This window comes from Mustela nivalis (genome assembly GCF_964662115.1).
Source record: "Mustela nivalis genome assembly, chromosome: 7".
Classification (NCBI taxonomy): domain Eukaryota; kingdom Metazoa; phylum Chordata; class Mammalia; order Carnivora; family Mustelidae; genus Mustela; species Mustela nivalis.
The window spans coordinates 54,948,056-54,962,854 of NC_139026.1; the positions used below are offsets into that span (position 1 = coordinate 54,948,056).

The following is a 14,799-nucleotide window of genomic DNA, read 5'->3' on the forward strand; positions in this document are numbered from 1 at the left end:
AGTCTAGATTTTTTACATTCATATTTTCTTGCAACAGATCATTCGTGGACATACTTTATGTCTATGTTATATCTTAAAATTACTTTGGTATTTAAAAGCAGAAAAGACTAAGCAAAGAAAAAGGGTCAATAATGTGTTTACATATCTAACTAAAATATAACTTCTAAAATAGCAGGAAACTAATTCATCCACTTATGTGTCCACCACTTCTATTATTAGTCTGGCAAAGAACTCATAAATATTTGTTAAATAATTTTTTAAAAGGAGATAACTTCCTAAGACACTCAGGAAACCTTCCTGAAAATGAAAATTTATGTAAATTATTATCCTTAGATCCTACAGCTTAGCCATTTGAATGAATGAAAGGTATTCTTGCCCAAATTGTAAATCCATGTAAAAATTTTAAATCCATACTACTCTTTATTTTTGGAGAATGAATACATTCCTGATCCCTCCTAAAAGCAGAGCTCCAAGAAAGAATTTCTGGCCACACCGTATTACTGTCTGGAAACTATGATCACAGTGAAAATCTTTCCTTTATTAGACATACAATAGAAATGCCTTTATTTTAGGTAGGGAAATTTTTTTTAAAAACTCTGTTTTTATCTGCATCCTAATACAGAGATTATTTCTTGACCTCCAGCATCTTCCTCTAAGCCCCTTATAAGAACTTCCTCTCAGTACTATTTCCTTCCTTCCCAGATTCCCTCTCCACAGGATCCTTTTTTTCTGCCTTTATCACAACACAATTTCCACCAACTTAGAAAGACACGATTTAAAAGTTGAATGATTATGTTTTTACTGCCATATTCTTTGAATGTGATCTGTAACAGCTGCCTCCACCTCTTACCACTCATTCCCTTAACTCTACAACTGACTTCGAATCTATGACTCAGATGAAATAAATCTACTAGAAATGGTCAATGACTCCTTCCTTGCTTTTCTCAGTTCTTGTGCTCTTTTACTTTTTTTTTTAACATTTGATACGCTTAACCCCTACTGAAACTATACATCAGATTTTCAAGGCACCATGTGATCTTATCTCTTTTCCTATAGCCATCATGGCTTTTTATCTCTTCGTTTTACTAGTTCCCCTTCCTTTTTCAAACCTGGTTGGATACTTTCCAAGACTTCCTGAGTTCTTCTTTGCAAATCATCTTTCAAAGCCTATCAAATCTTATAGCTTCTACTATTATCTTATGTTAAAAAAAATTAAGAAATATGTAAAGTTCTAATCTAAGTTTCAGTTATCTTCAACTGCATCTCCTGGAAGATGTACATCTACCTCATCTAAAATGTCATATACTTAACAGGGAACTTCTGTTCTCTGTTAAACAGAGTTCATCATCCCATCAGAGAGTGTCTAACACATAGTACTAAATATCATGCACTGTAACACTCTAAATACTAATTTCTTATAAGCTTATGATATATTAAAACATGTCTGACTTGATTTTATTCCTAGTTTCAGTATTATCTTTAACAATTATTCTGCATTATCTTATATTTAACAAATTAATACTAATTTTGCTGTACTATGCCCAAATACTGGCCTTCCTTTTAAAATTTACTTGCTGATCTAAAGGCTACATTAAATGCCTAATACTGAACCTCTTTTAAAGACAGAATTTAAACTTTTCCTCCAGAAACATTATAGGGTCAACCAACTCTTTCTCCTTTCAGTTGTTTTAGCCTGCCATGTTTCTATTTGTTCATTTATTAAAAGATGGCAGCTTTAGTATGATCCGGATAATGGGCAAAGAATGAAACCAAAACTCACAGTAAGAAAAATAACAAAAGCACAATTCCCAAAGATCCTTTTAGCTTACACAATTAAGCATCTTCTATTTAGCAGTTACTCTCTATGCTCCCACTCTCTACAAATCTCCAATCATTAGCAAACATTAGTTTGCTAGTTTTGGCACAACTAGATAGACTGAGATTTCAAATATAAGCTCTATCATTCACTAGGTACCGCTAGGCAATTCCTCACAAGTAAAACAGGAAAAGAACTTAAATCACTGAATTATTTAAGATTAAAGAAAATAGTATTAAATATATAGCATAGTACTGGATATGTAGATGCTCAGCAAGAAATGTTAGTTCTTGCCCTTTAAGATTATTTTAATAAAATGCTTTAGTCCCTTGAGGTAAATATAGCTATGTTGGTTTTTTTTTTTTTTTAAGATTTTATTTATTTGACAGAGATCACAAGTAGGCAGAGAGGCAGGCAGAGAGAGAGAAAGAGAGAGAAGGAAGCAGGCTCTCCACCGAGCAGAGAGCCCAATGTGGGACTCGATCCCAGGACCCTGAGATCATGACCTGAGCCGAAGGCAGAGGCTTAACCCACTGAGACACCCAGGCGCCCCAAATATAGCTATGTTTAAATAGCTGTAATGGATTTATTAAAATACAGTACTTCAAAATAAAAGCTGATACAGTAATATAAAAGAATATATGGAAATAAAAGACCAAAACAACCACACACCGTTAAACTGAAGAATAAAAACAATATAGACCCTTTCTATGTCCTGGAAACCAGTGGAGAACTGTAGGCATGCAGCCTTATTCCCATTTCCAGCCCCCAAATGGATTGTTCGCTTATCTACTTAGACATATGTTGACTAAAACAGTAAGCCAAAAGGAACAAACAATTTGGTAATTAGAATACATATACTTTTGCTGCTCTACCAGATCCTCACTCCACTCCCCCAGCCCCAAATCAAACACTGACAAACATATCTAATGAATGCGAATCACCATGAAAGATATCATGCTGAATGCTCAAAAGTTAATTAAAAGGGCCTCTTCTAGCAAAGGTATTACAATTTAGTTGAGGCGATAAACTATATTTACATTAAAATCATACACATATACACCTCTCTGGCCTGTAGCTTATCAGGAAAAAGTGTACAAAATAGTAGGAGCTTGAATCCATCTTGAAGAATTAGAAGAATTTTGACAAAGAGAAAAGGATTTTCCAGAACATAAAAGAAATAACACATGTTAAGACACAGTCAAAGATGCCTTGTGTAACTGGCTTTGAAAGAAATGCACTGAGGCAGAAAGAACATTAAAGGGACTCAAAGGAGACAACATTAGGCAGATACCATCCTACGGCAGGTATGAAATTCCAGGATCAGAACTAGAGAAAACATGATACTTCTGAGAGCACTTAAAGGAGGGTGATATGACAAAATTCTATTTCAGGAAGACCTCATTTACCTCTGTCACTGTGTTCTGATTGTGCTAAAAATAAACATTTTCAGTACATAATTATGGTTAATAAAATATTTTCATTTACTGTGGGGTGGTAATGGAGGGTCCAAAATCTCTTATCCGAAAGTCTTAAGGCTAGCAAAACATATACATATTCCTGCAAAATTGGATAAATGAAGACTCCAGATAGCCTTACGTTGCTTCAGGTCAGGTTTTCCACCAAATAAATTAGCAGAAATAACTTAGTTTTGAGAGCTAGAAATGCTTTGGTCTAGGCCCTTGTCAGAACTGGTGTACGGATCAGGGCTAATGCTGCTCTAAGTGCAAGCCAGGGTCTCAGGAAGAAGAAAAATGAGCAAAGGACATATTAAAAAGTTTTTAGAAACATCTGTTGAGCAATAAATGGTAATAAAGGTCTTACAAAAATCTTCAGATTAACACAGTGGCCAGGAACTCAAATATAGTTCCCTAAAAGCCACTACTAAGGATTTTGTAGCTTTACCTGCTACAGCACTAGTCCCTTTTAACTAATCATTCTTTCACTTTAAAAGCAAAAACCAGAAGTCTTCCCCCCAACATAGAAAGGGGTATGGTGGGAGGGAATAAATAAAGTGCACATTAAAGCTGTATCTATCACATCTACTTCCAATTAAACAATGTAATTAAGATGAGCTAAAGATTTTTTAATGTAATTTTATAAGCAGCACATTGTTTGCCTTAATTTCCTATCTTCCTGTTGTCTGCCGTAGCTTTTACAGCAGGGTCAAGTCTAGAACAGTGCTGCCCAAGAGAAATATTTAAGCCGCAAATGTGAGTCACGTGTCTAATTTTAAATTTTGTAGTAGCCAGATTTTAAAAAGTAAAAAGGAACAGCTAAAATTAATTTTTTACTGTACATACTGTTTTTTATCTAATCCAACATATCCAAAATATTTTTATTTCAACATGTAATCAATACTTAAAAATATATTGAGACTCTTATGTTTCTTTCATACAAGGCCTTCTTCATATATGTATTTTGCACTTCAAGCCCCTCTAGTTAGAGTAGCCACTTTCTGAGTACTCCACAGATGTATGTGGCCACTGGCTACCAAAATGGACTGTGCAGTATTAGAGTTTCATGGTGGTGACTACACAGTGTACAACAAAATTAATGTACTCTTTTTTTAGATATCCACAAGAGATCTCAAGAGGACATCTCTGTCCTCTCTCACACCTGCCTGTGACGAGGCTTCCATATACCCTTCAGGCTCAGTAAAGCCACAAACAATTAAGGGTCTTCCAATTGGTCTTTCCTCCCTCTTCAGCTATGCTCTATTTAATTCTAATACAGATTAAAATTATTTTTTAAAAATTATTTCTGATGGGAAAAAATTAATAAAATGCTTTTTTCCCAGTTTTTATCATATTTGAAAGTTTAAATTTCAACACTAGCTGAGATTTGTAAGAATAAGGACAAAGTCTTGATTCTTTCATTTCTTTTAAGCTATCCCAACATTTAAATATTACAACCACAGTTATATTAATAAAGATAATCTATATCTGCCATCTCCTTGACCTGCCCACTAAAAGAGTATTCTAGATTGACCAGGTACTACTAATAATGGCTAAAGCTGACAGTTCATGAGAATCTTTACTCTGTTTTACCACATGTATGAAATTTTTCATAATTAAAAAAAAAAAAAAGAAGAAGGGAGGAAAGATAAGGTCCAAGTCCAAGGGCTCCTGAATAATAATAATAATAATAATAATAGCTATCATTAACAAATGCTGTTATCATTTTTGTTATGATGTGGAAAGCAATTATAAGAATCCTCTGAAGAGATTAAGGGATCAACAACTTAAAAAACCTGATTGTGAGACCTTACATCTAAAGACCATATATTCCCCTTTACACAGAGTCCAATGATGACTTTCCGAACTCTTGTTTCCTCCCATTACTTCTGCAGATGTGACACTTCTATTAGAAAATGGCTTTTCCCCTAAATATTTTTCTTTTACCAGCCACACAATCTCTACTGGGCAGAAGCAACACAGTGAAAAATAACACGTTGCTTTATCTCAAAGAAAAGCACTATTACATTTATCATACCCAACAAGTAACCGTTTTGGACAGGTTATTAGGTTTGTAAATATGATTTTAAGCCCCTTATGTCTAAAATAACAACACAAATCCTGGTTAAAGCTTGCTTGTACATTCTGAACCCAGAACAAATGAACCATTTTAAGCAATTCCAAAAGATTACCCTTGTGCTTTAAAAGTCGAGCCAACACTAATTAAATCTTCTGGCAGCTTCTGAGGGTGTGCTTTGCTGTATTACCTCAGAGTGGTTTAATTAGTTAAACTGACATTAGGCTTCTGTCACTTCTGAAATCTACCTCCAAATCTGAACCAGAGTCTCCAGTGGTTTTAACTGCTTCAACCACATTGTGGTAGGAATTAAACTATTCTGAGGCATTCCCAAATATTACAAACCACACTGAGAATATAGAGTACAACAGGAAATAGATGTGGGTTAACCAGAATATCTCCACAGAAAGGAGGTAACAGCAAATCTTCTATGGATATCACATCTGGTTTTTTGAGCAGTTTCATCAGCTTATTAAATGTCAAGACAGGACTACCCATGAAATTTTGGAATGCAGCCAGTCTACTACCAAAGTTGTTGCTATGCAACTTCACTTGATTAGACACGTTCAAGAAATAGATGACAGCAGGACAACCAGGCACCTATCATAAAATGAGCTACAGTGAGAATACTATGACATCCTAAAGGAAAAACCTAAATTATGCTCACAATGAACCATTCCTCTTCTAATGTTCCAGCCAATATCCAATGCAAGTAGTGAATTAATATTTACATATAAAGAGACACTAGATCTCATTGGAGGCTAACTGATAACAATAGGGTATAAAGTATAATTCCACAGAAATGGTATTTTTAAAAATGGAATATATACACATGGAAAGAGCAATTCAATCATTCAGGAGCTCACTGGGGTAACAAGTAAAGAGAAATCCTTTGGAACTAGCAGGGGAAGTAAAGAGATGCCATGCACCTTGGTAAGAGAGCATAAGGGCAATCACAGTCCTTTAAAGCCTTTTAACCTAGTTCAAGACTTACTATGTCTCAGTAAATACAAGTGATTTTTAATGTGAAAAGAGAAAATACCATAGTTGATTGAGTAGTTTTATTTTTTCAAGGAGTCATGCTTAGAGCATTAAATGGCTACAGTTATTATGCTCTTTTACAGATAGAGCTAAGAATTGTTACTGTGTCCAAAGCTTTCTAAAACCAAAATTACCCAGGAAAACTAGAAATTAAGAAGAGATTTTCAATTCAAGGCATCATTATGATGAATACAACACCGCCCTGGTCAATTATACTCAACTATTTCATGAGACATTTCTGAGAGTCCCACTGTCCTAAGGTCTTCAAAAAAAAAAACCTCTAATGCAGGAAAACATAAACATTTTAACTAGGGAAAACTGCTCCCTTTCCTTTCATTCTCTTCAAGCACAACTAAAATAAATTCAACTTGGAGTCTGAGTAGAAATAATAATCAACAGCTTATTACTCAAAGGCAAAGTACTCCAGTACCAGTGAGCATGACTTATGTTCATATATTTTATTTTTTTTTAATTTTTTTTTAAAGTAATCTCTCCACCCAATGTGAGGCTCAAACTCAAGATCCTGGATCAAGAGCTGCATGCTCTTCCAAATAAGCCAGCCAGTCACTCCCCAGATACTGGTTTTTAAATACTATTCTTCAGTGGCTCAGATGGTTGAGAGTCTGCCTTCGGCTCAGGTCATGATCCCAGGGTCCTGGGATTGAACCCCATGGGATTGAGCCTCCCGGCTGCACAGGGAGCCTGCTTCTCCCTCTCCCTCTGCCTATCCCCCTGCTTGTGCTCTCTCTCTCAAAGGAATAAATAAAATCTTTAAAAAAAAAAAAAAGAAGATACTATTCTTCATTAAATAAAACTATGGCTCCTTAGAGTAATAGTTGAGTCCAGGGCTGAGGAAAGAGAAATGTAAGATAAAATTGAATATATTATTGTTCTAGAAAGTGCTTTAAAATAAGGGAGGTTCCTTGAAAAACTAAAAATAGAATCACCACATGATCCACAATCCCACTTCTGGGTATATATCTAAAAGAACTGAAAACAGGATATCAAAGGGATACTTATTTGCACATCCATGTTCACTGAAGCACTACGTGTAACACCCAAAAGGAGGAACCATCCTTTATATCCTTTATCTGATGGATGAACACATCAAGAAAAACGGTGCATACATAAAATAAAATATTATTTGGCCTTTAAGAAGAGAATCCTGTTATATGCTACAAAATAGAGAAACTATGAGGATGTTACGCTAAGTAAAATAAGTCAGCAAACTAAGAGATAATACTATATGATCCCACTTTAGGTATCTAAAGAAGTCGAACTCTTAGATTAAAAAATGATGGTTGTGGGACACGTGGGTGGCTCAGTTGGTTAAGCAGCTGCCTTCGGCTCAGGTCATGATCCCAGCGTCCTGGGATCGAGTCCCACATCGGGCTCCTTGCTCGGCGGGGAGCCTGCTTCTCCCTCTGCCTCTGCCTGCCACTCTGTCTGCCTGTGCTTGCTCTCTCCACCTCTCTCTCTCTGATAAATAAATAAAATCTTAAAAAAAAAAAAAAAAAAAAAAAAAAAAAAAAGATGGTTGCCGGGACAGGGGGGAAAAGGAAGTTGACAGAATTTCAGTTTTGCAAGATCAAAAATTCTAGAGATTGTGTTGCACAAAAACATGCACATAATTAGCACTACTCTTCTCTCTGCCTAAAGGTGGTTATGGAAGATTTCATACGATTTTTTTTTTTTAAACCACAATTAAAAAAAGGAGATGAAGGCTCGTGAAAAGGTCACAGGTATCAAGTCGAAGGGGCTACTAATTCCAATTCTGGGACAATATTTGCAACAATAATAATGGAATATAACCTTATAATATTCTACAATTTTAAACAATAAATATCCATGGTTCCATACTAATATACATATGACAAGCTGAATAGAGAGGGAATAGCTCTTTCTTACAGGAAAATTCCAATCAATAAATATAATAGGAATAATGGAAATCGCATCAATGTTAAATTCCTAGTGTTGATAATTGTTCTGTAAGTATGTAGAATGAAAACTGGGTGAGAGATCTAGTATTGCAAATACTGAGTCTGAAATTATCTCAAAATGAATAGTCTAAAAAAGAGGCAATGGAGCACAACACAAAAAGTACTGTATTAGGAATCAGGAAATTGGAATTCCATTCTTTTTTTCTCCTAAAACAGGAAGTTTATGACCTCAGGCAAATAAAAAAAGCAAATTAAACAAAAAGCACCAAAGAATGCTGAATTTTAGGAAGAGAAACCTGGGGCAGAAAGAACTACTGTTTCTGTAGGCATTATATCTAGAAACCATAGTTAATTTTATGAGAACTAAAAACGGTTTTTTAATGCAAAAACAATTTTGAAAACCCATGAAATCAATTATGAAACTAATGAAACTAATGAAATCAATTATGGCATAGGAGGGTTTTTTTCATATTTTAAGAGTAACACTGCAGCTAAAACATAAAAGCATTATTCTAAATCGCAACCAAATATAAAAGCCAAGTCATTAGTTAACCCAAAATCAAAAATAAATGAACAACAAAACAAAAAATCTCTGAATAGGGGTGATATTAATTGCATAAAGCCTCTAATTTCATTCCTACTTAGAAACTCTAGAAGCCTGGAAAATTTCAGAAGCTCCTAATTATAAATGAAATACTAAACAAATAACAGTCTACAAAAATCTAACTATAACCAAAGGAAGTCTAATCCTTCTCCAAGATTTTGTTATTTCAGATCAAATCTAACAACAACAAAAAATTATAGTACAATGAATGAATAGTTTGGGAAATCTATGAGTTCAACAAAAAAAAAAATCACAGGGCCTGCCTTGTAATATTCTTAGAAGGTCTAAATTTTTAAATTGTAAACTACATTTAAAATGCCAAAAAGAAAAAAAGAAAAAAAAATAAAGGAGAAGCCTTTCTTCATTTTGGCTAACTTAACTATTACACAAGATCTTTAAATAGCTAGTGAGAATTTTAAATTTAAGTTGGAAGTTAAAAATACTTGTCACTTTTAACTGCTCAGAGTTTTGTAAATTCCCTCCTAAGAAGTCCCCGAATTGTGGTCTTTACCAGTATTTGACTGCCTACCCCTTCCAAACCCTTTAAAAATCAGTAAAAATAAAATCTCTATGAGCCCTGAAAAATATAATAGTTTGCTACCTACAGAGAAATAACCTCTCAAAAAATAATGTTTTACACGGACTCCATTAATAAAAAACATTTACTTGTTTGGCTAATTTCAAACAACAGCTTTAAACATTTATTTAAACTTCCCAAGCATTTTAATAATGGAATAGCTTGTATATAGGTCAATAGAGAATATAAACAAATATTACAAGGAGAAGTTACTTTCAGGAAAATTGAAATACTAAAGATTTTGAACCCCTAATAGGCAAGTTTTCTTTAGTTAATAGGGATTCAATGCACTGTAGATAAGGAATGTTTTAAAGAAAAAAGAAAATATTCATGTCACCTGAATATAAATTTCCTTTAAGGAACTCTTCCAAGGCAAATGTGTTATTTGTTCGTAATCTAAAATAATGCAGTTAGTACCAAAAAACACTGGAAAATGTAACAATGGGAAGAAACCTAAAGATCATCTGGTTTAAATGATCTTACTGGTCAAAATACAAAGACCAGATTGTTATGTGAATTATCTAAGGTCGCTCAGTTAAATGAAAAATCAAACAAGAATTAAGGTCAGGGTATGCTATTACAAAATATTTCAATAAAGATCTAGAGATTAATTACCACTCATAACAGCTAAACACCGTTACCAATTGTAAAGAAGCTAACTTCTCTTTTTAAGAAAGTAGGACATTAAAATCAGCACTCCTTTACTTCAGGAGTACAAAAACCAAAGAAACAAAAAAGGAAAACTGAAACGAAAAATATCTCCACACATATTATAGTTTTATGCTAAAACATGAGAAGAAGGTTAACAACAGAACATTTTAAAAATGATCCAAGAGCAAGTTCAAACTTTGTCCCTAAAATAACATGCACGAAAATTTCCTAATTTACATAGATAAAACTACACTAACTACTAAGTGAGGCAAAGCATCTTGTTTGGTGAGGTTCTAAGAGTTTGTTGTGGCATTTCAGGAAAGCATGATTATAATCATCATCAAGCAAGTTTCTCTCATTATATATGTGTAATAATTTTTTTAGAGCCAGACACAGTAGAGTGGATAATGAGACAACAGGACATATAATTAGATGATGTACTACTTTGGCTGCTGTAGATTATAACAAGTTAAATAATGTTGCTTAAATTGTACATCAAAAGGTAACTTTCAAATAGGAATTCAAAAATATGTTATCATAAAATAACTCCAAACAGATGCAAAATGATATAAAAGGATAGCACCATGTTTACATCTCAATGAATATAAGCTGCTAATCCAGGTATTCTGTTGAGCTGAGGAATCTAATGATGGTGTTTTATCAATATCATTCTTCAGTTATAATATGCCAGGAACAAACGGGGAAAAATATACATTCACATACATTCATATAGTGTTAGAAAGGAGTAGAAATGGGCAAAGATTCAGGTATTTAGGCTCATTATCTTGAATATATTCCTAAAATTGAAAATAAAATCAATTTTAAGGAGCACTGAATGTTTTAAACTGGCAAAGATTCAAAAGGAAGTACTTGTTGGTACTTGTCATACAATCAAAAGAGCTTTATCTCAACAGCAGATGATTATATTAATATCTTAAGGAAGAATTAATCTTAGAAACAAACAATTAAGAAAAATCATAATGGGCCCTTGTGTACTTTAACAAACTTTCACAATACACAGGCTAAAGATGCCAGACAAAGAAATTAAAAAGAAACCTGAATACTTGGAAAACAAATTAGCATATTGATAAAACAGAGGAAGTTGTCACATGGGGAAAATGTAGTCCTGTAATTTCAGGCTTAGAATATGAAATAAATCATTCACCAATTATCAAGTTTTCAGCAAACATCCTAAACAATAATACCCTCTTTATTCAAAATTTCTTCGTACTTAAGGCCCTAATAATTTGTTTCCCAAAGTTGTGCCAGGTATAATTAAATTTGGACAAACTACCTATGGACATTATATTTCTCTAAAGCAGGGAAATTTGTAGTAAAAGACTAAAAACAAATCTACATGCCCATAAATTAGGTAAGACATCTCTTTTTATCTATAATTAGTAGGCATTTGTTGAGTTTGTCAGAAGCTCAAAAATCAAAGAAGGAAAAATGAAATAAAAAGCATATAATAAAAAAAATACATTGTGAGAATAATTTAACTGACATCATTTCAATAAAACCAGTGATTCAAAGCACAGTGATTAATTTTTTCAATCAGTAAGTTGTATATAATGAGAAAAGCATCCTCAAAACAAAAAAACCCCAAGCTAATGTAACATTCTTAATTTTATATAATGGCAACAAAATGCTTTAAACTTATAAATTATTAATGATATGTTTCTACTACTGAAAAGCAGTACTACATACCCTCAGTGCTATAGATGTTTTTGGCAGTGAAACCTGACCAAGAAAAATACGAATGTTAAGACACAATGTGCTTCTGCCTACTGAAGGGTCTTATAAAAAAGAAATAAAGGCTTATTTGAGGAATGTCCAATCAGAAAAACAGACATGATCCTTTCTGCTAATGCTTTAGTATTACATAAGGAAGCCCTAGAATACTATAGTAACACTTGGGTGGGCCTAGGGGTGGGGGGTGAAAGGGAGCTCAGTGCAGACAAGTAAACAAGACGCTTGTTTGTAAAAGGTGATGAAATGATTTTAGCATAATGAATAAGCATAAACAAGTACCAGCATGCAACTTTTATATAACACCTACAGATATGTGGTCACTATAAGCTAACAGGTAGAAAAATCAGATTTATCCTCACAGACACATTCTCTCTCTCTCTCTTTTTTTTTTAAAGATTTATTTATTTTAGAAAGAGAGAGCAGGAGAGCAGGGGAGAGTCCCAAGCAGACTCCATGCTCAACATGGAGCCCAACACAGGCTCAATCCCATGACCCTGAGACCACAACCCAAGCCAAAACCAAGAGTAGGATGCCCAACCAACTGTGCCACCCAGGTCCCCCTAACACTTTCTTGTATTAAAGCACCAGCCAATATTATGACTATCTTTTAAAAAATGTGGTATCATTAGCAATTCCCTGTGTACCATCTCTCTTTGCAGAAGCTCGTTATAAATCCAAGACAAACCTTTATGTTCTTTCTGCAACTCTGCACAATAAAAACCAAACCTGAAACCCATAGCTCTCCAATATATCCAGCATCTGTTATATCACCACTTGCAGAAAAGAGAGAGAGAACCTGATCTGAAGGTACAGAGAGCACAGGTGGATGAACATTCTGAGCTCTCCCCATAAGACCCAATTAAAATGAAGAGTTTCCTATGCCTTATATCAGTATGTAAAACTTTACCAAATCACAATCTTTTCTTTTCAAATGTACTATAAACTCATAGAGTCTCATCCCAAGTAAATTCAAAGTCTTTCATAAGAGAACAAGGCTCTACAACTATTATTTAATATTTTCTTAGGGTCCCAGGAAAAAACAGCTTTACCAAAAAGTTGGGAAGCATATCACCTAGACCAGGATAAGATCAGTAGATAGGATCACCTGCTACATACTAAAAGGTTAGCAAATAATGGCTTTAGAAAGAGAAGCATTTAAAAAATTATATATTTTTCCAAAAGTTTTCAAGTTCACTATATTCAACCTAGAATCGGGTAAAGGGAGATGAAAAGTTGGTTGTGGCAGTTGCTCCTATAATCATCAACAGTTTCAGAAAGAGAAACTAACGGTTTTTTCCCTCTAATTATGCAAGATTAATTTAGATGAAGAGCTGTGCTCTTTCCTTAATATGCTGTATACCAGAAATTTTACACATCATCATAAATTAAGAGAATAAATAATAACACCTACTCTCTACTTCCCAGATGTGCCTATGAAAAGAAAATGACAAAAGCATTGATGCTCCATTAGAGAAACTTCATCAGAATCTCCAGGGCAAAGTATAAGGGAGGTCTTTGTATGCATAATCTGGTGGAGACAGATGTACCACTAACACCAAATAATCTGTCAGAAAGGACACAGAGCAAACCTGGAAGAGGAGAAATAGATGAGAAAGGCAGGCTTTTAAGGATGCTGGTACCAGTGAAGGAAGAAGGAAAAAATGAAGTGAGGAAGGAAATGACACCACTGCATACAAATGTATATAGCTCTAGAAGACAGAACAGGTCAGAATGAATGCTAATTTTAAGATCTATGGCACTGCAGACCAAGAAAATAAATCCTATTTAATCAATATTATATTTTGTTATATAATAGGATTCATTCTTATTTCCAAACACTGTCACTCAGAACCTCCAAAAATTCTCAGTTCTCTACCTAAATCATCCTAAACTATTCATGATTTTAAATAAATTTCTATATCTAAATACTAAAAGTAACCTGAAGTGTGGGAAATAAGACCTGAAAAACTCCAAGTAAGAAACAAATGTCTTATTTACAATCTAATCAATCAGTCATAGTAAGCTTAAAAAGATACCAACAACAGAATTTTTTAAATTCCTAAAAAATAATAAATCAAGTATTCTTCCCTTATGTACAAACACTCTTGTAGGACACATGAGCTTTAAACTGTTTTTCTAAGAGTAGTAATACCTACACTCTCATGTATGGTCCACAGCTGGTCAACAATACACATCTGTGAACTGCTTAGAAATAGATGTGCAATTTATAGTCAGGCTGACCCAAGTAGGAAGCGAATACCCTATCTAATAAATAAATAAATAAATAAATAAATAAATAAATAAATAAAGAGAGCCCATAACTTTCATCTCATTAGCACCGCACTCAAAGCTGCTAAAGATTCAAACACTAAGGTGGATTTAAGGAGGGGGCAGCGAAACACTAAGAGGGAGAAAATTTATATACTCAAGTCTACGCAAAATTTTCTATTAATGCAAACCAGCTGCACAAATAAGTAATGTAGTTTTTAGTATTTGAGCCTTGTGAAATACGAATGGGTTTTTCTATTCCAAGTTTCCATTCTGAAAAGAAAGCCCTTTATTTTTCCCTCAGAGTCTCTGGCACTCCTAAGAATTACCTTTCTAAAATAATGGCTCTGGAGCCCCAATTATCTATGTTAGGAGATAAGTGCTATGGCTCTGAATAGCCATTCCAAGTCACTCCTTACATGAGAGGTCATGCATCCCCCAAAGAAATACTGTACAAGAAACTGTTTTAAGTACATGATCCGTAGGACCTCGAGCACAGCCCAACTCAAAGTTGTGAAATTCAGAGCTCACATTCAACATCAAGGTATATGCCATCTACAAAACATTGTGATAAACCACTGGTTTGTGATTCACCACTGGCTTTTCTACCAGAATT

At 34.1% G+C, this 14,799-nt stretch overlaps 1 protein-coding gene across 2 annotated transcripts in view; it reads right to left on the minus strand.

The window, feature by feature from the left end:
• Positions 1-14,799, minus strand: part of LRP6 (LDL receptor related protein 6) — a 171,972-nt gene that overhangs the window by 61,684 nt on the left and 95,489 nt on the right. The window lies entirely within an intron of this gene.